The 23281-nt window shown below is 45.7% G+C and overlaps 1 long non-coding RNA gene across 1 annotated transcript; it reads right to left on the bottom strand.

Annotated features, from left to right (window-relative positions):
• Positions 1 to 4908: 4908 nt before the first annotated feature.
• On the bottom strand, positions 4909 to 15625 carry LOC143434060 (uncharacterized). Its single transcript, XR_013103242.1, has 3 exons — positions 15359 to 15625; positions 11696 to 12028; positions 4909 to 6420 (listed from the first exon to the last, which is right to left on the bottom strand). It is a non-coding gene; the product is annotated as an uncharacterized LOC143434060 (long non-coding RNA).
• Positions 15626 to 23281: the final 7656 nt, after the last annotated feature.

Raw genomic sequence — 23281 nt, 5'->3', positions numbered from 1 at the left:
CAGGGCAAACAGACTTGTGGAGCAGGCACCCCTGTGTGCCAGGGACAAGGTGGGGTGGACAGTACCCCGCCCCTGCCTTGCTCTACTCTATGGTCCACGTGATGAGACATCTGGCCTAGTGGCTTTTACCCTAGTGGGCAATGGACTGCGTTCTCATGCTTGTTGCTGCCCGGTGAATGCTGTCTGGACAGAACCCTGGGCTGGGAAACTGGCCTAAACAGATTCAAGTTCTATCAAAAGGTTTTCAGACAGCCTGGGTACTGACAAACGGTGTTAGGCAATATGTTTGCAGGTCTCTGGATTTGTTGTCACAGCTGTGGTTAAAACTAGTAGGTCTTACAGGGCAGTAGTGGTGTATGCCTTTAATCCCAGCATTCAGGAAGCAGAAGGCAGGAAGCAGAGGCAGGATGATCTAAGAGTTCGAGGCCAGCCTGGTCTACAGAGTAAGTTCCAGGACAGTCAGGGTAACACAGAGAAAACCCAGTCTCTGAAACCTAAAACCTAAAACCAACCAACCAAAACTAGTAAGTTTCTGTTGGAGGCATAAGCTCTGAGAAATACAGGTATCTTTCCAGCAATAATGACTCCCTTCCTGGGTTCATTTGAAGTCCCCCACAAATACTCCACTTGGTTCACAAGGCGGCTCATAACACCCCGTGACATTAGTTCCAACCCAGTCCTCAGGATTCAAAGACTGTAGACAGATGACTTTCCCTCATGCTCTCTGCCAGCCCTCACAGGACTGAGTCTATGGGAGGAGAAAAGAATCAGACAGAGAAAAGTGAACATCACAAGTGTTCATCTTTATAGAGATAGTCATCAAAGCAATCCGTCTTGGGCCAGCAATGTGGCTCAGTGGTTAGGACACTTGCCACAAAGCTTGATGACCTGGGTTCAATCCCCTTGGCTCACAGGATAGAAGGAGAGACCTAACTTCCACATGCGCTCTGAGGCCTGCGCATGTGTGGATTGTGTGTACATAGAAGCACACAAAATAAATATCTTTTTGGGTTGAAAGGATGGCTTAGCAGGTAAGAGTGGTTTCTGCTCTGCCAGAGAGCTTGGTTCCATCCACATTGGGCCTCTCATAACCACCCATAACACCCTTTTCTGGTCTCCGCAGGCACTGGCACATATTTGGCATAGACTTATATAGACATAGACACTCACATAAATAAAAATAAAGGCCTAATGTCAGGGCTCACACCTTTAATCCCAGCACTCAGATGCAGAGGCAAGTGGATCTCTGTGAGTTCAAGACCAGTCTGATCTAGATAGTGACTTCTAGGGCTACACAGTGAAACACTGTCTCAAAAAAATTAATAAAATAAAGACATAGATATAAAATTGTTTTAAAAAAACCAGCTGGGCATGGTGGCTCACACTTTTAATCCCAGTACTCAGTAGATAGTATGTTATCCTGGTCTACAGAGAGGGTTCCAGGACAGCCAGGGCCACACAAGGAAACCCTGTCTCAAAAACCCCAAACTAAACCAAAACACAAAAAACCAACATCAACAGATCCATTTACCCACAAGCCCCCAAACACGTTACAGCTTAGGAAAGAGCCGTGGTTAGTTTCCCCAACAGAGAATAACAAGGAACAAATTAATAAGTTGTGTTTCTGTGTACGTTTCTAGGCCTAAAGGGTCCATTTAAGTGAACTCTTCTACCCAGATTACTCTGAACAAATAATCTCAGCTGGTAGGAACCATGGTGAACGTGACATATAACGTCTATACAGGCTACAGTGATCCTAATGCACGTAATCAAACGTAATCAAGCAGTGGAGACCCAGAGGCTGCTGTCTGTGGAGCAGGCACAGTGCTAAATACTTTGCTTGGATTGTTTCACTTAAACTTCATAACCTTAGGCGAGTTCATCTTTAGAACTACTCAACAGGGAAGTAACACTCCTACAGGTGGAGACACTGAGCCTGAGGGGTTGGAGGAGCTGGAGGGTGTTCATGACTTCCATTTTTGGCTCTCTGATTGCTCCTCTCAACTGCCCTAGAGAAGGTACTGTCACAATCTGATGTGTGATGGGGGAGGTGTGGGAGATTAAGTAAAGCCAGCATCTGATGGCCATTTGGTAGGGAAGACTAGATGTGTTTCTGTAAAGGCAGGGTCCCATGTAGATCAGACTGTGTGTGGATTTACTGAGGTCACTAAGTGTCAATTTCCAACTCTTGATCCTCCTGTGTCCACCTCCCAAATGCCGGGGTTTATGTGTGCACCACTGAACCCCGTGAGAAGATAGGACTTAAACCCAGAGAGATGTGGCTTCAGAAGCACCCTTCAGCCTTCAGCTATGCTTAGGGATATTGTCCCAGTGAAGCCCAGCTCAGACAGACTCACATGCATATATATGTATGTGTATATGTATATACATACATATTTTTTCATGGTGTCACTGTTGATACGGAGGCAAATGATAACACCACCTATACATCCATCATAGGCAGTCACACAGGCTGGGATGCATGCTTTCTAGTAGGTACAAGCAGATATTAAAACCAACAAGCTGGATTTAATATTTGCTGGTATGGAAAAACATACATGAAATAGTAAGACAGAGTACAGTACTCTTTTTTTTTTGTTTTGTTTTTTTTGTTTTTTTGTTTTTTCGAGACAGGGTTTCTCTGTATAGCCCTGGCTGTCCTGGAACTCACTCTGTAGACCAGGCTGACCTCGAACTCAGAAATCCACCTGCCTCTGCCTCCCAAGTGCTGGGATTTAAGGCGTGCGCCACCACCGCCCGGCTAACAGTACTCTTTAGAAGTACAAATCCACCATTTGCCCAGTGTGGGCATGACCTTGTGTCTAATCCCCAGCACCATAAAGAAAACAAGCAAAACCATGAGTGTGCATTGTGCCCATGGTACACTTGGGTTAGGTGATCTGTTTTTGTTTTGTTTCTTTTGAGATAGAGTTCCTCTGTGTAGTCTTTGCTGTCCTGGAACTCTCTCTAGAGATCAGGCTAGCCTCACATTCATAGAGATCTGTAGGCTTAGATTTTTCAAAATCTAATTGAATAAGAGTTCTTAAATGCTTCAACCTCCCTTATAGCCCACTGACCAAAGGCAGGGGAGAAAGATGGTTAACAGGACAAGGGGGTGTGGACCTGTTTAGAAGTAGTTCTCTGGGGGCGATTCCAAACACGAATCGGCAGTGGCAGCCCAGTCCAATCGGCAAACACCAAACATGAATCAGTACCAGCAGCTTGTTCCAGGAGAAACAGCGAGGCTCCGCCAAATTGGCACAAGTTCGAGGAAGTGGCAAGAAACAGCCAGAATACCACGAGAAGCTTTTTGATGTGTTTCTGTCTATGAAGTCACCAGAGGTGAAGGCCAGTGAAGACCAATGAAGCATTGCTAGGCAGACCAATGCAAGAGCCTCCTTCACTGTCTCTTGGGTTCTACTTACACTCTTTCCAAACATCATGTGTCCCCTCAAATGTCTGCCTCACCAAAACATGCTCTTATAAGAGTTTCCAGAAAAATATCACATGACACAACTCCTGCCTCTGCCTCCTGAGTGCTTGGGATTAAAGGCACTTGTTACCACCACTAGGTGTGGACTGGGTAAATTGAGGAAAATTTAATAAAAGACATATTTATAAATTTTGTGTTGAATAGAGGAAACACACAAGTCCAGTGTGGTACCCATGAGGCTCCACTGCCAGAGCCCAGGGACAGGGAGAGCTGCACAGAGGAACATCCTCAAAGGTGTTGAAACTCTCAGTAGAGAGCTGCACTTGGACAGCCAGCAAAGGGATGGAAGACTCACCTGCCTCCTTCTCTTTCCCTCCTTCCCTTCCACCCTGCCTTGACCTCTCCATTTGCAAACTCAGCCTAGAGGCTAAGGAGCCAAGATGATGCAAGTCAGTCTCTTGGGGCACAGGATGGCTGGGGTGAGTGTGGTCCTAGAAGCAAGTAGAAGATGTCCAGCCCGTTTACTCTTAAATACGTGCTTGTAAGGCTTGGCGAAGGCCCTGAGCAGCTCGGTGTGCTGTGGAGAGAGCAGTGTGAGAGAGAGAGTCTGGTGCTCTGCTTGTTTTCTCTGTTGTGTGAATCACAACAGAAAAGAAGCACAGCTTGGGATGATGCCATGCCAGGCTGGTTTCTTTCTTGCTTCTGAATCACAACACCATGGGGGAGCTGTGGGTAGACATGTTCCCTGTAGGGGATGGTTCTGATGCTAAGGTCCTGCTCCCCAATTGGTTCTTGATCGTTCAGATCGTAACGATACCAGCAACCAATGACTGAGGACAGGGCGGGACATTTGCAGGGTGGGGGCTGGGCAGGAAGAATCTAGAGAACTGGGAAAGCCGAAGAAGAGAATAGCAGTAGGAGACAAAGTCCTGCAGTCATGTGAGTTATCAGATGGAGTGGCCAATGGCCACTCTATCCGATTATGTCTGGGGTGACAGGGGAGGTTTAGGAGTGCCCAGCCATTGAGTTTGGAAAGGCATTTTAAGAATAACTGGCCTGCGTATATTTGTTTCATCCAAGGGAATCTGGGTGGGGGCTGGTAGCCCAGTCTGCCTGAAACATAAAGGAGGGTAGCAAAAACTACATGCTACAGATGGTGTGCAACGTGAAAGGTGAGACTCTACTATTAATTTAGAAATTCTCATATGGTATACACACACAATGATATAGTTTGATAGGGGGAGAACTGGTTTCTTGGTGGAGCAGAGCAAGTCACGTGGCTCCAGTGTGCAACACTTGAACAAAGGAACACAGGGAGAGCCTCAGCTCAGAGACTGGGAACTTCTGCTGTGTAAAGAGACAGACCAGCTGCTCTGAGGCAGTGGGAAATAAACAATAAAAGCTGCCTGCTTCCTACATGCAGGCAATCAAAGGATGAACTTAAAATTTGATTTGTTTTTAAGGATACAAGGGAATACAGATTTTGCCCAAGCCTTGTGGGGATTTCCCCCTGTGATTCAGAACTGATACCAAGAGCTTGAGAGGCAGAGAGCCAGCTGATAGACACAGAAAATATTAAGGTCCACAGAAGAGAGAAATTAGGGAGGGTGAATGAACATGTGCCTTAAAGGTATGTAAAAGTGTTGACAGGATAATTTCTTTGAACATGGTCTACTCATGTCATGGAATTTCTGAGATTTTTTTTTTTTTTTTTGGCCTGGTACAACATAAATAGAGCCTAAAAATGGGCTTATACAGTAAGCAGAAAGGAATTTAATTAAAGTTAATTAACAGAGAAATAAAAAATATTAAGGCATGTGATTTTAAACAATTAGATCTAAGGCCAGGGGTAGGTTGCCTAGTCTATCTCAGACAGTAGAAATTTAGGCCTTGAGAAGTATATAAAGAGAGCCTGGAAATAGGCTCATACTGTAAGTATACAGAGATAGTAAGCTCCACAGAAGGAAGAAGTTAGAGAGATTGAATGAAAAATGCTTTAGAGAAGATTTGAAAAGGTCTTGCCAGGACAATTTCTCGGGATCTTTGAACATGGTTTACCCATAGGATTTCTGGGATTTCTTTGTTTGGTATGACAAATAGACCCTGGAAATATGCTTATACAGTAAGTAGACATAGATAAAAATATTTGAGTGTGGTGGTTATATTAAAATTCCTCTGGGAGAAATGTCAAATTAAGTGTTTGATGATTTTTGGTTACTGGGCCAAGGACTTGTTAGTTTGGAAGAGAGGCTCTGTGTTTGTGTTGACAGGAAAAGAAAAGAGGCTTTGTACTCCATCCAGAGTGATATGGATCAGATATGACAGGGGGAGACCCCCTGAAGAACTAGAAAAATTCAAGAGATTCAAACAGGACAGGTAAAGATTCATCATGCCGGGCTGGAGAGATGGTTCAGTAGGTAAGAACACTGACTGTTCTTCCAGAGATCCTGAGTTCAATTCCCAGCAACCACATGGTGGCCCACAACCACCTGTAATGGGATCCGATGCCCTCTTCTGGTGTGTCTGAAGAGAGCAATGGTAGTGTACTCATATAAATAAAATAAATAAATAAGTCTTTAAAAAATTTATCATGTCATCCTTCATATGGCATGAATGAAAACTTATTACAATTGGTTATTAATAAAATTAACTCATAAAAAGACAGCTTGTTTGAGACAGCTCAAACAAGGAGCAGAATTTCATCCTTAACTGATCTGTGTACCCTGCACAATCCATATGAAAATCTTAATGCTACTAAGATTTTGGTTGTGAGAGTCATGTATTACAGAATGTACAGCTCTGACAGGGCTTGTCTGCTGGGAGGCTGAACCGACCTGCTGTTCCAGCCCCTGGCTTCCGGATGCTATCAAGATGCTGTCCACAGACTTGCTTCCAGAACAGCTTTAGCAATGCTGCTGATTCCATGTCATCTCTTTTCATCCAACCTTTCAGACGGATCTGGTCAGAACTTCCATCAGGCTCTGAACCTTCCAAATATACAGAGACAGCCTTCGTGAGGCTAACCAGTTCTTCTAATTTTCCTACCCCTCTTCACCCCTTTAGAAAATTTCTCATCGCCCATATTCAGCAGGAAGAAGCTATGGAGACTCATCAACCCAATTCCCTACGTTTGGGTGTCTGGTAATGGTTATTTTACAAATTATAGGTAGGTCGTCATTTTAAAGGATAATTTGGAAATGGTCATAATTTTGAACAAGGAGGAAATAGGTGGACTGGTTATTACATTTTATCCTTAAAGAAAACATTGTGTAGCTATAATCTTTTTTTCCTTCTAAATATTTATTTATTATTTTTTTAATAATTAGATATTTTCTTTATTTACATTTCAAATGTTATCTCCTTTCCCGCCCCCCCCCCCCAGAATCCCCCTAGCCCAGCCTCCCTCTCCCTGCTTCTATGAGGTTATTTCCCCACCCATCCATTCCTGCCTCCCCACCCTGGCATTCCCCTACATTGGGGCATCAAGCCTTCACAGGACCAAGGGCCTCTCCTCCCACTGATGCCTGACAAGGCCACCCTCTGCTACATATGCAGCTAGAGCCATGAGTCCCTCCATGTGTACTCCATCGAATGGCTGAGAAGCACTTAAAGAAGTGTTCAACATCCTTAGTCATCAGGGAAATACAAATCAAAACAACCCTGAGATTCCACCTCACACCAGTCAGAATGGCTAAGATAAAAAACTCAGGTGACAGCAGATGCTGGTGAGGATGTAGAGAAAGAGGAACACTCCTCCATTGTTGGTGGGATTGCAAGCTGGTACAACCACTCTGGAAATCAGTATGGTGGTTTCTCAGAAAATTGGACATAGTATTACTTGAAGACACAGCTATACTTCTCCTGAGCATGTACTCAAAAGATGCCCCAACATATAACAAGGACACATGCTCCACTTATTTATAATAGCCAGAAGCTGGAAAGAACCCAGATGTCCTTCAACAGAAGAATGTGGTACACAATGGAGTACTACTCAGCTATAAAAATAATGACCTCACAAAATTCTTAGGCAAATGGATGGAACTAGAAAATATCATCCTGAGTGATATAAAGCTAGCCAGAAGAACACACATGGTATGCACTCACTGATAAGTGGCTATTAACCCAAAAGCCCGGAGTACCCAAGATACAATTCACAGATCACTTGAAGCTCAAGAAGAAGAAAGACCAAAGTGTAGATGCTTTGCCCTTCTTAGAAGGGGGAACAAAATACTCATGGGAGGAAATACAGAAACAAAGTGTGGAGCAAAAACTGAAGGAAAGGCCATCCAGAGACTGCCCCACCAGGGGATCCATCCCATATACAGTCACCAAACCCAGACACTATTGTAGATGCCAAGAAGTGCATGCTGACAGGAGCCCGATATAGCTGTCTCCTGAGAGGCTCTACCAGAGCCTGACAAATACAGGGAGGATACTTGCAGCCAACCATTGGACTGAGCATGGGGTCGCCAATGAAGGAATTAGAGAAAAGATTGAAGGAGCTGAAGGGGTTTGCAACCCCATAGGAAGAACTATAATAAAATCAACCAGACCCTCAGAGCTCCCAGGGACTAAACCACCAACCAAAGTGTAATAATAATCTGAATTGAAAAAAGTCTTTATAATTGATACAAATTGAAGTTATAATTTCTTACATTGGTATAGAAGTTATACTGATACAGATTTAATGTTTTCATTGGTGTGAATTTCTTATATTGATACAAATTTTGAGATTAATATTGTTACTGTTAGATAGGCATTGTGCCTATCATCATTTAAGAATATGAGGTTTAGACCCAGTCCTTCTGATAGCTGCTATTACAAACTGTTTAAGATGATTAAGTAACACAAGGCCCAGATAGTAAACTCATGGTTATATTATATTCTGATTTAATTATAATAAAGTATCTTCAATTTACTCAAATAAAAATGGCTAAGAGTAGGTAAGGCTTAACAGTTCAAGATACTTTACCTAGTCTTCAAAAGCATCAGAAATCCACAGAATGTGACATTTAATGTTATTTAATCATGTGACAATGAGATGTGTCTGTTCCAGACAGTTTCCCCACTTTTCTTCAAAGAAGCACTGAGTATCTTCACCTCCAAGCGAGGTTACTGTGGCAAGGTAGCCAAGGGGCAGAAATTGCCTATTTCATCTGCAGAGAAAATACTTTCTGGGAAAAGGACACAGTGTGCAGAATAGTCAACTGATAGGTCTGCCAAGACAGAGTAAATAGTCCTTCATAATCCTGCTTTGCAAAGATCTGTCAGATGATCCTGGGCCAAAAAGCTAAAGGCAGACATTCTAACACTATAAGAAATTAGGGGCTGTCTATGTAGTCAGCTGTCTCTACAATTGTTTGAGTTTGAGAAGCTGTGTTTGGTGCTTCCTATATACCCAGGTAATGTTGAAGTTGTTCTCAGATTTCTGAAGGGGTTGAAGACTCGTTATAGTCTCATAATCAAATTCAAGTTGTTTAACATTGAGAAAGAAGTTATGAAAGATATAGTTTTCACATGGCATTACAGGCTAAAATCTAAACATAATCCAGAGATAAAATCATAATTCTTTAAGTTAGAAATGATGGTAGAGTACTTTATCTAATTGACAAATATGATAGACTAGATGTTATTCATACTTTGTAATTTACATGATTTTTATGGTTTTGTTCAATTTCTATCTGGGAGAAGAGGGTTTATTATCATTACTATTTTATTAAACAAAAAAGGTGACATGTAGGGGGTGGTGCTGATGCTAAGGTCCTGTTCCCCAATTGGTTCTTGAGCTGTCAGTATAAATGCCAGGGCCAATTGCTGGGTGGAAGTAAAGGCAGTGCTTCCGGGTCCCCACAGCAGGAGGAGAGGAGATGCAAAAAGAGGAAAGGTGTTTTCATCATGCTTTGCATGGAGAAAAGGCAACCAGCCATGTGAGATCTCGGGCAGAGTGGCCTTAAGCTGCTTCTCCAGGCTGGAGATTAGGGTGTTGAGTTGGGACTAAAGGTAACTGAGCAGCTGAAGCTGAGGGCAGATTGAGAGGTACTGAGCTAAGAGTATTGGGAAGGGCAAGCTAGTCACAGGAGATTGGAAGTGTCCAACAATTGAGCCAAGAAGGCAGGTTGAAAATATACTAATGAGTGTGTGTCTTTCATCCATGGTTCTGAGGGAACCTGGGTGGGGCTGGTAGCACGGTCCACTCAGAGCTTAAAGTGGGGTAGCAAAAACTAAGAGCTACAGCTCCCCAAAGTGGGCCACACCAAGATACCTCCAGTTTGTATGCTCACTCTGTGGAGCAGTGTTGACATTCTACAGATGGCTGGGGTTTGACCCATTATTTTATTTGTGTTAGTCCTCTCTCTATCACTAAAACAAAACACCTGAGACAACTTCTAAAGAGTGTTGTGGTTTGAATAGGAATGGTCCCCATAGACTCATGTGTTTGAATGATTGACCCATAGAGAGTGACACTCTTAGGAAAGGTATGGCCTTGTTGGAGGAAGTATGTCACTATGGGGTGGGCTTTGATGTCTTAGAAGCTCAAACTAGTTCACTTCCTACGTTCTGTGGATCAAGATGTAGAACTCTCAGCTACTTCTCCAGCACCATGTCTGCCTGCATGCCACCATGCTTCCTTCTGTGACCATAATGGACTAAATCTCTAAACTGTAAGCCAGCCCCAGTTAAATTCTTTCCTTTGTAAGTGTTGTTGTGGTCACTCCCTACAGATCTGTAGCAAATGTACAGCTTGGTCTTCATGTGGGTTACTGAACAAGAGGAGTGGGGGTCTCTGTTGCCTATCATTGGATCTTCTTCCCCCTACCTAGACTGTCTGTCTGGGCCTCAGTGGGAGAAGATGTGCCTAGCCCTGCAGGGACTAGATGTCCCAGGGCAGGGTGGTACCCAAGGAAGCTTCCCCTTCTCTGATGAAGGGGAGGAGGAAATAGGGGGAGGGATTTGAAAGGATGGGGCTGGGAGGAGAAGAGGGAGGGGGCTGTGATTGTGATGTAAAGTGAATTAGGTATATGGATGGATGGATAGACAGACAGACAGACAGACAGACAGACAGACATGTGAGAACATAGCATAGCTGTGGTCATGGTTTCTCTTCACAGCAATAGAAACCCTAACTAAGACAAAGAGAAAAGGGTTATTTCGGATTCATGGTTTTGGCCTCTGGGTACCACATGGTGATGATGGTAAGTGTATGGTACAAAAACTTGCTCACTTTATGGTCTGGAAGCCAACATGAAAGAAAAGTCTTACAAGACTGGGACAGTGCAGTGGCTCAAGGTGCCTGGCATCAAGCTTCTCAGAATCCCCATGGTGGAAGGGGAGAGCCAACTCCTGGGTCCTCTGATGCCCACATATGAATCGTGGCATTCGAGCAGTCCCCTGTACATGCACAAGAATTCTAAAAATGTAAATTAAAAAAGTGCTGTGTAACCAAGCACACGGGACTGAAACTGAACCAGTGCCTAGGGCATGACTACCACACTAATGTGTCTAATACCTGGCCATGCACTAGGAGACATAGCCTCAGGGGGCATGGCATGCACTGCCTTTCTGTGTGAGCAGCATGGCAAGGCCTACAAGATGTACTTACTGCTATGCATCCACCTTTACAAGCACAGTGAGGTCAAGCCTCGCCTTTGTACCTCATGCCTCTGTGCTGTCAATGAGACCGTGGGCCTGTACCATCTCACCCCCATCCACACGGACCACCCCCCTGTCCTGCTGCCTCTGTAGCTACAAAGCCAAGCAGAAAGCCCAGGTAGTCAGGCATGGTGCAGGCAACCTCTGACCAAGCCAACCCCATCCAGGGTGTGAGCAAAGACCTGACCACTCCCTCAGTGCACCTGCCTGATGTGCTCTCTCGTTTCTGTCACTCATCATGGCAGACCTGAGGACCGAGTACATACCCACCTCCAATGGGAAAAATGCATGTGCAAAAATGGGGCCTCGGAGCTTAGGGGAGGACTGGTTTTGGGATGTCTGTATGACAAGGCTCCTCCCACCCCCACTCTAGGGTTCTGGCCATAGTTATTGGAAATGAACACTTATATAAGAGACAGACATGGACCCAAGCAACAGCAAGAAGAGAAAAGGAATCTCACAATTCCGTTAAGGGGAATGCCCTACAGTGACCCAAGGACCTTCCATCAGGCCTCATTTTCTATGAACAGCAGCCTGAGACCCAGTCTCTAACACATGGGAGACATTCACAACCTATCGTGTCTCTGAGGCTGCGTGAGCCTATGAAATTACCTCCATCAATCAAGTGTTATGCTGCAGAGGTTCTGTGTGACATCTGAGACAGATGGTAGCAGGTAAAATGGCTTCTGTCTGCCTCTCTGCATGTGTACCTTCGGAGCTCAAGCCAGTGAGGAAGAAGGCTGGGTGTCCAAAGTGTCTGTGCAGAGGAGATCACATGGAGAAGCTACACAGTAATTAGAGAGACGCCAGGAGTCTCTGTGGTGTCGGTCCCCACAAGGCTGTACCTGATCATGCTCTGGGGCAGGGGGTGGGGAGCTGCAGTCCCAGGGTAAACTCCCAGCTGCTATCAAACTCTCCAGCAGACCCCTATGTAGGTTTTGCAACCTGTGAGAAACAATAAATAATATTCTATTTTTCAGTATTTAAATATAGCATCATACCATGATTAATTTCCAGCAGGTATCCTGAAGTTTTATGGCTACTGCCATCTTATTTATTTCTATATTGTTTTTAGATTTTACTTTTTTTGGCCTAAAACTTGCTGTTTCCACTGTTCACCTTGACCTCAAATGGTCTTCCAGGTATATGTAGCCTTCCCAGCACTGACACTGTGGTGCTGTAGGCCGCCTTGCCCAGTCACGCTGTCATTTTAGCAAGCAGAGTAAGGCAGTGATCCCCTCTGGGGTCTTGCTCAACCTGGAAATCCCCCACGCTCGCCTGTCGGCAGCCTGACCTCAGTCATGTCAGTGTCCTCTCTGACTATGTCCTATGAGAAGAACCCAGTCCTCCCTCGGCCTTTCTGCCCCTAACCACACATTCTCCTGTGTTCTGGGAGACCTGGACATAGAGGTCCTGCTCACCCCAGTTAGTCTGTGGCTCTAAGGACATGAGGGACCCACACAGACCTCTACCCACCTCTTCAGGCACTGGCACCTCCTGCCACCCCTGCCAAGAGTTTGAATGGAACCCGCCATCTTGAAGGTCTTTCCCCTTTGCACAATAGTCTGTCTAGGGGTAGGCACTGACTAGGCAGGCTACCCAGAGTCCTCTTCTGGAGATAGCTTCCCTATGAAGCACAGATAGTGGAGTTTGTTTTTCATGGAGTTTTAAAGTAGACTTTGGAGCTGTCGGAAGCCAGGTTTCCTGTTACAAGTGGGAGGTGAGAGCAAACCCACTCACAAAATAGAGTAAGGAAAGACTGAGACCGGAGGCGCCCCATCTCCTGGCTGCTGAGGCATGCCTGCATCTGCCTTTCTGTGACTTGTTGTGGACAACTGGGTTCTTTTGTCACTTCCATTGAAAGAGGCTTGAGTAGTGCAAACCTTGTTTGGGTGTCTCTGGTTTGAAGTGTTCCCCAACATCCATCCATCCGGAAAACAGGACATCACCAAGCCATTCATGTGTATCCTAGACAATGTCTCTCAGACTTTAGCCCACAGCTTGGGCATCTGCCACTCACCCCTGGACTATCCTGCTCCTATGCATAAGGGTACAGTCCATGTGGCTCGTCATCCTTCTCTCTGGCCAGAAGACTGTGTACAGGCTTAGTCCCTATGCTCTGGAAACCAGACCCCCCCCTTCTTGAATGTTGGCTTGGGCAACAGCACCTGCCCCTTGCTTGGGTCTCTGTACCCTCAGGAAGCCAGACGTGAGAGTAATTTAACAGAGAGTAAGCAGAAAATAGTTTCAGAATGTTTCAGTTTCTTTCTAACTCTGGCTGTTGGCTTGGTTGCTTGGCCTCTATTAAATTACTATGACTGACCACAGCTGAGTAACTGAATTAGGAGAACAAAGACCTTCTGGAAAGAGAAACAATGAGAGGAAATCCAACCCAATGGATATTTGCCGGGGAGCCCACTAACGCACAGAAACACAGAATGAAGAGGAACTGACTGGCACCCCTGGGGACAGTGGCTGGCAATGACCTTCAGGGCAGCTTCCTGCCAACCTATGGCCCACCTCCAAGCCCTTCAGCCTTCCAGGAAGGGCTTGGAATAGTCTTCTAGGCATGGGGTATCCTGGGAAGGATACTGGGAAAGGGCAAGCAAAAATAAAGGACAAATGTCAAGGCTAGACTGGCAGTTCCAGGAGAAAGGCCGGACAAACTGCACCAAACTCAGATGGGCGAGGGCTTCAGGCCAGTTGCAGGTGTGGATCGAATTTGAAGGAATAAGCTGACATTGAACTTCTGAATCAAAAGGCAGAGAGGGGATGGGGACTACCATGCCTGGAAACATGGGCCGGTTCCTTTCTTGCCACATACCATAACCCTTGAGCCAGGAAGGTCAGAAGACAAACTTACTAGCCAGGCAAAGTTGCACGTGCCTGTAATCCAAACACTGAAAAGGCAGAGTCAGGAGGATCGATGCACAGTTGAAGGCATCTTGGTCTATACGGAGTTCTAGGCCAGCCAGGGCCACTACATAAGATCTGGTCTCAAAACAGGAAAGTGAACAAACCCTGTTAGCCAATGCCCAAGTGTGTGTGTGTGTGTGTGTGTGTGTGTGTGTGTGTGTGTGTGTAAGGGATGGGGGCTAAGTGGCTTTCTAAGTGCCATGCCTGTCCATTTTTAGAAAAATGTGTTCATTTTTTAATCCACAAGAGAGGCACATGGCTCCAGACTGAATGGATATCAAATGCACATTGCAAAGTACATCTCTGTCCTGTCCCTGTCCCCAAGCTCCATACCAGTCCTCCTATATGCCCCAATGCCCCCTATGTCACCTGCCTATGCTCAGGTAATCTCAAAGGATTTGTACTGATTCCGTGTTGATCACACACACAAATGAGTTGATGCTTTTCAGAATGTAGTCCCTTGGTTCCTCTCAGAAATACCCTAGTTACTGCTGAGGTCCAGGCTGCAGCATGGCAAGATGAGAAGGGGTGGGGGCAGGCAGAACAGAAGCAGGTCCTGTCCAAGGAGGGATGAGTCCCATATGGTTAAGAGAGTCCATCCAGCTAAAATGACTCAGGCAAGTCAGTGTGTCCCCAGCGCAATGTGGTCTCTGACTGGGTGCGGAGCTCAAGAGGAACTCCTGTGTTGGACACTTTGCCATGCTTAGCCATTGCTAAGACGGTGGCTGTGACAATCACTGAGCTAGCTCTAGACATCCCTAGAGTCCATGTTGGTATGCAGATGTGTACTTGGGTCAGTGGGCATTCTGGCTAGGGTTTGAAACTTACAGGCCATTTACACGCGCGCATATGTGTGTGTGTGTGTTTCCCACCACTGCCTGATTGTAAGCAAGTCACTGGGCATCGTGGGCCTCAGTTTCCTTTCATCTGTGAGATGTCAAGATTGGCCTTTATCATCTTAAGGTCTCGATCTTTGCCTCAGGAAGGTAAGCTGGGTAAATGTCTTCTTAGCTGTGGCCTTAGGGGAAGGAAAGTGTGTCAGCAGGAGCCTGGAGCCACCTCTGCTTCCTGCAGTGACAGCAATGGGCTCTAGCTCTGCCTCTCTCAGCATCTCCCTTCTTCACAATTCCTCTCAATACTCCTTTTTCCTTGCTCACAGTGGCTGCCAAGGACAGGGCTGCTACCCTGAGGCCCTTGCTTGGCCCAGGCAAGGTCCTCAGAGGGGAGGGAAGGACTGCTCTGAAGGAGGCCCAGTTGGGAGAGGCATGGTTTGTAGATCAGATCAGCCCGGCTCCTGAGGGACAGATGGCAGTTCTGGGGGATGGGACAAAATCTACTTCAGCAAATCACCACCCATACCTGTCACCCTGGAGCTTGGCTCCAAGCTGCTGTTGTCAAGAGGGGAGAGGGTTGCTATGTAAACAAACCCTCCTCAGCTGGCAGCTTCTGGGCAAACCACAGACCTCAATTCCTCTTTGACAGAGTTTGTGCTCCTCCAGGCTGTGAGGGAGAGACTTCCTGGCAGGCTGGAGACTCTGAGAAGTCTCCAGATGCCTCTCTGAGAAGGGGCACCTCAGCCAGCGGCATGACACGGAGAGAGAAGTGTGGACTGGAGAGCAGGGAGAGGCCCTGCCGAAAGAGAGGCACTGTGTACAAACCAGAAGTTCAGCAGGAGTTACCTGGCTTGCCCAAGGTCCGTCCCTGGTATTGCACAAACCAGAAACAAGCCAGCAAACCCAAGAACGCAATGGCTGTCCATGACCATTCGAGTGGGCAGCAAGCCACGGGGCAGTGAGCTCAAACCACGCCTAAGCAGCTCCCTTTGTCTCCCCAGCCTGATTTCACAGTTTCAGGGGCTCAGGTCAAAAATGCTGGTACATACAGTCAGCCAAGGAGGAGCTATGGTGTTGGCAAGGGCTGAGCTTCTCCAGAGAAGAGTGACTAGGAGTCTGCAGCTTCTGAGTTCCCCACACAACAACCCCGACTTCCCCAGTCCCAAGCTGTCTCCTAATGATCTCCTAATGATCATGTATGCAATGGGAGGGAGTCTCAGTCAACTTCTGTCTTTATGGAAAAATATTCTGGGACCAAGTCTTCAACACAGGGACATTCAAGACCCCTGCAACACCCTACAGCAGGGGGCACTCTTGAGTGAGCCTCTGACTGGGCCACACCTCACTTCCTATCCCAATGAAATGAAAGAGAACTCCTAGCCCCCCCCACCCCATTTTTTTTTTTTAACAAGGCTTTAGTACTTTAGTCTATTTCTTAGTATTTCATTAACTTTACACTTTATTATGTATGTGTGCATATGCATATGCTTGGCACTTGTGTCATGGTGCACCTATGAAGGACAGCAGCTATGGTAATTCGTTCTGTCTTTCCACTATGTGGCTTCTGGGGGATTGAACTTAGGTTGTCAAACTTGGTGGCAAACACCTTTATGCACTGAGCCATCCCACAGGCCCTTAGTTCTCTTGTAAGGGGAGGGGCCAGCTGTCCTGTCTGTTTTCTTGTAGGAAGACCACCCTCCCCAAAAGAGACTGGCAAGCCAGCTTTGCCCAGCTGGGGAGGAGAACAGCGTTGATTTGAGGAGGAGCTGTTGGGGCTCCCAAGGATCTCACCCCTGTTATCTACTGAGATCCAGGGCAGTCTCAGCTCGAGGGGCTAGGGGAAGATTTAAGAGCAGCAGGCTTAGGCCTTTGAAAACTGACCCCAGCTTCCTTGTTTCCTCACTGTGGATGGAGTCTTTCCCATCCTTTCCAGAGATGAGATCTCCCTGGAACATCATGGCGGTCTGAATAACAAGCCACAGAGATTCTGGTGTCCAGATCTCTGGAACATGGTAAAAGGAACATGGCAGTTGTAATTCAGGACCTGGACACAGATTTTCTTCGATTTCCTGGTGTAGCCAACATAGCCAGAAGGCTTTTATGAAGGAAGGAGTTTCAAGAGGAACAAAACTCAGACATTGTCAGCTTTGACAGGGATGGATGGTGAGGCAAGGAATTCGAGCTGCTCGTAGTGGCAAAAAAAAAAAAAAAAAAAAAAAAAAAAAAAAAAAAAAATCAAAAGGAATGAGCAGGTCCCCTGGGTTTCTGGAAGGAATGCAGCTCCTGGTGATATTGGGATTCTGACCTGCAGAGCCGCCAGAGAGTAAACTTGCATTGTTTAAAGTCAGGAGTTTGTGGTAATTTGTCACAGCAGCAGCAGGAAGCAAACAGAAACTCGAATAATAATATTCTGTCTCCCGTGTTTGGTGGCTCTTGATTATCGGAGTCCATAGAGAAGCAGCTGTGAGTCTGAGCTCTGAGCATGCTCTGAGACCCAGGGTGGCTGGGCTAACATTTCCCTCTATGCTTTGCACCTTTTGGGTTCTCACTAGCAAATGGAAACAATGACGATATGTCGAGAGTCATTATTCAATGATGCAATGTGCTGATAACATTCGGAGAAATGTCTGGCATACTAAAAATTCTATGGAAGTGATGGTTTTCTTCCCACCTTTTTGTTTGTTTTTTGTTTCTTTTTTTTTTTTCTGGAGGGGGTTATTTTATGTGTATGTATGCTTCGTCTGTATGCATGTCTGTGAGCCGTGTGCATGCAGTGCCTGCAGAGGCCGGAAGAGGGGGTCAGATCCTCTGGAACTGGAGTTACAGACACTTGTGAGGCTACATGTGGGTGCCAAGAACCCTGAAATTGTTTTCTTCTTTCTTCTCCCTCCTCCTCTTCTTCGTTTCCTCCTCTTCCTCCTCTTCCTCCTCCCCTCCTCCTCCTCTTTCTCCTCCTTCTTTCCCTTCCCTTCCTCCTTCCCTCCCTTCCTCTCTCCCTCTCTCCCTTTCTTTCTCTCTCTTCCTCCTTCCCTCCCTCCTCCTCTTCCTCCTCCTCCTCCTCCTCCTCCTCCTCCTCCTCCTCCTTCTTCTTCTTCCTCTCTCTCTCTCTCTCTCTCTCTCTCTCTCTCTCTCTCTCTCTCTCTCTGTTTCTTTTCCGTCTTCTTGTGACAGGGCTTCTCTGTGTAGCCCTGGCTGTCCTGGAACTGGCTCTGTAGGCCATGCTGAAGTCAGAGATCTGCCTGCCTCTGCCTTCCACTTGCTGGGGTTAAAGGCAGGTGCAGCCATGGCCCTAATAGTCCTAGTTCTGCCCCGCTGCACTGTGCCCCGTTTTTTAGTGTGGTCCAATGCCTAGAGGATCGGAGAAGTACAGATGCAACCTCAAGCCAACCTACACTCTTGATTCTTTTATAGTAGTGTCTCAGCCTGTTCATGCAGCTACAGTCAGTTCTTATTAGATCCCCCCAGCTCAAAGGAGAACCCCAAAGGTAGCAGTATTCTCAGTCCAAGAGGAGTCACGCCTGCTTTACATGCCTGGGGCAGTCCTACTTACCTTTGCTTGGCTGGGGTTTGTGATGGGCATTAAAAGTCAGTAAAAGCCTGACAGTGGATTTTTGGGGAGATCTGTCATTTCCCCATAAAAAGAAGGTGTTTTGTAGTGGTGCAGTCAGGATGACTGATAACTCACTAGGTGTGTCTGACAGTAGGACTCTTCATCCAGGAAGTAAAGCATCACAAAATGGCTGAGAAGCTGGAGAAGGAAAGGGAAGGCTCATACCCCAGCACTCAGAACAGCCATGGCATTCCGAGCCAGGAGGCTGCAGACCTGGCCTGAATGGAGATCGCAGCTCTCTGTAGATCGCGCCCAGGGATTCCCAGCAAACTCCAAAAGTGTTGCGGCCCAAGCAAAATGTTGAGGCCCGGGCTGGAGCCTCCCTTTGGGCAGCCTAAAAATGTTGGGAACCGCACTAGCCCATGTTCAGGTGGCCAAAAATATTGGGGCCTAGGCTGCCCCACTCTACGCTTGGGAGCCACTGTATTCCGGCCCAAGCTGCCACTCCGGTCTGCAGGTCAGGGTTCAGCAAGAGAGAGAGTGAGGAGGGACTCGAAGAATGGAGACCAGACAGAGTGTGATTCAATCCCGTTTATTCTTCAGTCTCTCTTCCTAGTCCAAGTCCCAAGTCTTGAGTTCCTAGTTCCTAGTTCCTAGTTGTACTCCTGTTGTTCTCTTCTGAGTGTCTAATGTCTACTCCTACTCCTAGTGTCTGAATCTCTGTTACTCCAAATTGTTCTCTCTAGAGCCAAGTGTCTTCTACCTAATGTCAAGTAATCTGTTGCTTTCTCTGTCTGCCTCTAGCCTTTTATATGTCTCACTTCTAAACCACGACTTCAGGTCACGCCTTTAATCATGCCCTTAGGTCTTGTCTCTAGATCTGATCTCTAAATCACACCTTTAAGTCACACACCTTTAATCTCACACACCTTTAATCTCACACACCCAAGGAAAGTCCTGGGTATCCAAAGCAAGATGTTATCAGAGCGTGCTCAGCTGTTGTAGGCTATTGTAAACAAGTCTCATGTCAGGGTATATGGCTCAAGATGGCTGCAAAGCTGATAGCCGCTTTCTGCTAAAAGTCGGCCCCCAACACAAAAGCACTACTAAATCTCGAGTTTACTCTTCTCTTTGTTCTTGCCCATCTCTCAGGACTCTTGTTGGTGGGATCTGGCAAGAGATTCTGGGATTTGTAGTTGTCATAGTTTCAGCCTCCAAGGGTAATGAGAAGGGTGGTGCTGAGTTAGCAACTGCTGTTACGGAAAGGACCCTCCTTTGCTACCTTGGCATCAAACAAATATCAGGACCAGAAGCATGGAATGAACGTGGTCTGTCCAGTCACGGATGGCAAAGTGATGAGTTCATTTACTCACTCATCTGTTCATCTGTTCACTTGTTCAATGCACGTCTAGATACATCAACCCCTGCATCCTACTGGCTAGCCTGCCGCTGAGTAATGGGAACAGAAGTGTGGTGGTTTGAATAGGAATGGCCCCCATGGACTCAAGAGTTTTAATGCTTGCTCATGGGGAGTGGCACTATTAGGAGGTGTGGCCTTGCTGGAGTGGGCGTGGCCTTAGAGGGGGTGTATCACCTTGGGGGTGGGCTCTAAAGTTACCTATGCTTAGGTTATGCCCAGTCAACCAGTCTCCTTGCTGCCTGTGGAACAAGATGTAGAACTCTCAGCTCTTTCTCCAGCACCATGTCTACTTGCAGGCTTTCATGGTTGCAGCCATGATGGTAATGGACTAAACCTCTGAAACGGTAGGCCAGCCCCAGTTAAATATTTTCATTTATAAGAGTTGGCTTGATCATAGGGTCTCTTCAGAGCACTAAAACCTCAACTAAGAAACAGCAATTGTAATGTTTTGTTTTGCTTTGTTTTGTTGATACAGGGTTTCTTTATGTAGTCTGACTAGCCTGTAATTTACTATGTAGCCCAGGCTGTCCTTGAACTTACAGAGATTCACCTGCCTCTGCCTCCCCAATGCTGGGATTAAAGGTGTGATCACCACATGTAGGAGACAACTTTAATTCTTAAAAGTTTCACTATCATCATCATTATTATTACAATTATTATTATTAGAGAGAGAGTATGTTAGCACTAAAGGTCAGAGAACAACTTTGTGGGTCCAGTTTGTGAGTCCTGGGGATTAACCTTTGGTTGTCAGGCTTGTGTGGTAAGTGCTTTTACTTGCCAAGGCATCTTGCTAACAGACATTGTAAATTTTAAATATCTTTTAAATACTTTTTTTTTTTTTGCTAGATACTGTTCTTCACATCTTGTATGACGTATTATAACTATTTTATCCTTATCCACACCAAAAACTTTTACACAAACACACACACACACTTAATACTCACATTCACAATACCCTCTATACGCTCACATAAACACTCACAAATATGCACATAAACACATATATACAGATATGTACATTAACACACATACGCTCTCACATACTAACACATTTACAAACATGGATCCACACACCCACACACACATACACACATACACACACACTGACACAGCCACAGTTATCCCTCACAGGCACACATGTATATTCCCATATGTTCTTACTCCCACACACTCACACTTACACACCCTAAAGTATACTCACAAACGCATTCTCATACTCACATAACCACACAGAGGCACATACTCATATGTGTATACTAACATATATGTATATATTCCCTCACACTAACATACACACAAATCGACACACATACCAATGGATACACACAAACACATATACACAATTACATACTCACATATACTCACATACATAAGCCAGTATATGCCCACACATTCATAGACATTCATACTCACATATACACACTCAAGTACATACATGTACAGTGGCATGCTCACATACACTCCTGTGTATACACACTCACACTCTCATACACATGCAAACTCTCACACACACACATACTCAATCATATACATAACCAAAAACTTACATACACATTCATTTGCTGTGTCACACAACTACATACTCATACATGTGTAAATGTGTATTTTGTATGTGTGCAAAGTACACATTTACACACCTACACAATACACCCAAACACATTCACACATTGTCACATAAACACACTCACACATTCAGTCACTCACATAGTCTTACACATGTATATCCATACACAATCGCTCCCACACATGCACAGTGTCACACACATACAACCCCAAACACTCATACTTACACTCACACAAATACATACACAACTCTAGTAAGATTATTAGGAACTTTGAATGTTCTGTGTGTTTAGTACATTCTGAGGACTGTTTATGACTGAGACAGAGTTTCTCTGTTGTCTTGAATGCACCATGTGGCTCAATCTTGCTTTAAACTCTCCGTGTAACAGAGATGCTGGTCTTGAATTCATGATCCTCCTGCCTCAGTGTCATGACTGCTGGATTTAAAGGTGTGTGCTACTACACCTACCTCTGGATTCTTAAATTTTTTTTGAAGTGTGTTATTATTATATTGCTTAGGGTGGCCTTGAACTCTTGAGCTCAAGCAATCCTCCCTGCTCAACTAAGTAGCTATGACAACAAGCATGTTCCATTATGGCCTGGTTAGTTTTTATTATCAACTTGACACAACATAGAGCTGCCTGGAAAGGGGAGCCTTAGTAGAGAAATAGCTCAGATCAGATTGGACAGTGGCTACGTCTGTGAAAGATTGTCTTGATTGATGATTGATGTGGGAGGCCAGCCCACTGTGGGTGACACCATCCCTAGGTAGGTGTGCCTGGTTATATGAGAAAGCTAGTTTAGGTGTGTGGGAGGGGAGGGAAAGATTGGAGGGAGGGCAGGCTCTAGAGGCTTCAGGTTCCTGCCCTGACTGCCCTCAGTGATGGTCTGTGACTTGGAGGCGGGAGCTAAAGTAAACCCTTTGCTATCCCAGGTCACTTTTGGTCATGGTGGATATCACAGCAACAGAAAGAGAACCAGGACACGCCACACACTTTGAACACTTTCCCGACCTAAGTTTAAGCATTATTTTATTGGAGTTTGAAATAAAAAACAACAGGGCAGGCAGGCTGTAAATTATCCAGCTGCCAGGAAAAAAAAAAAGGGTGGAGGATGGGGGTGGGGGTGGGGAGCTGGGAAGGGTGTGAGTGTGGGAAGGGTGGGGGTGTGGGATGTGGGGGATGGGAGGTTGTCAGCCATGAGAAAGTCCAGGGTGTTGGGATGTTTTTAGGATTTTGGCTGGTATTCAAGGAGGAGCTGGATATGGGAAAAGGAAGAGTTATGCTTCTGAGTTAAAACTCCAAGAAGCAGCCAGGCTTAGCAGTGAGCATCTGAGATGACTTTGCCAGTGGTCTTGGGGTCCCCAGCATTGAACTCTTGACATGTTATTTTTTCTTTCAATCTTCCAAATGTTTTTCTTATTAAAAATTTTAATATTATTTCTGATGTACAAAACAGTGGGTGTCATGATGGCATCTCCACACACATGTATTGTTATGCCTGCTCATATCCAGCCACTAGTTCCTTCTCCCTGTGTATTTGAACTCTTCCAACAGGCCAGAGTAGGTCCTGTAATCATTTGCTTGATGGATGTTGGCAGACCATGCAAAATTCACTACTGTGTACCAGGAACGAGGATGGCAGCTGCCCGTGAGGACAGAGGCCTAGTTACTGCATAACCAATCCTTTCTTTAACTTCTCCATATGTTTCTAAAGATATAGAGGCATTTCTACACAGAGGGGAGTTTGGCAAATTCCGATTTATGTTTCAAAACTCAACTCCTCTACAAGTTTCCCCTTAATTTTTCTCTGTTCTAGTTTTGTTTTTGATGGTGGACTAAAACATTCTGACCAGAAGCAGTTTAGGCTTCCAATCCCAGATCATTCATTGTCCGTTCGTACAGGAAGTCAAGGCA

The sequence above is a fragment of the Arvicanthis niloticus genome, chromosome 13 (assembly GCF_011762505.2).
Source record: "Arvicanthis niloticus isolate mArvNil1 chromosome 13, mArvNil1.pat.X, whole genome shotgun sequence".
Taxonomy (NCBI): domain Eukaryota; kingdom Metazoa; phylum Chordata; class Mammalia; order Rodentia; family Muridae; genus Arvicanthis; species Arvicanthis niloticus.
This window is presented reverse-complemented; position numbering and strand designations above follow the sequence as displayed.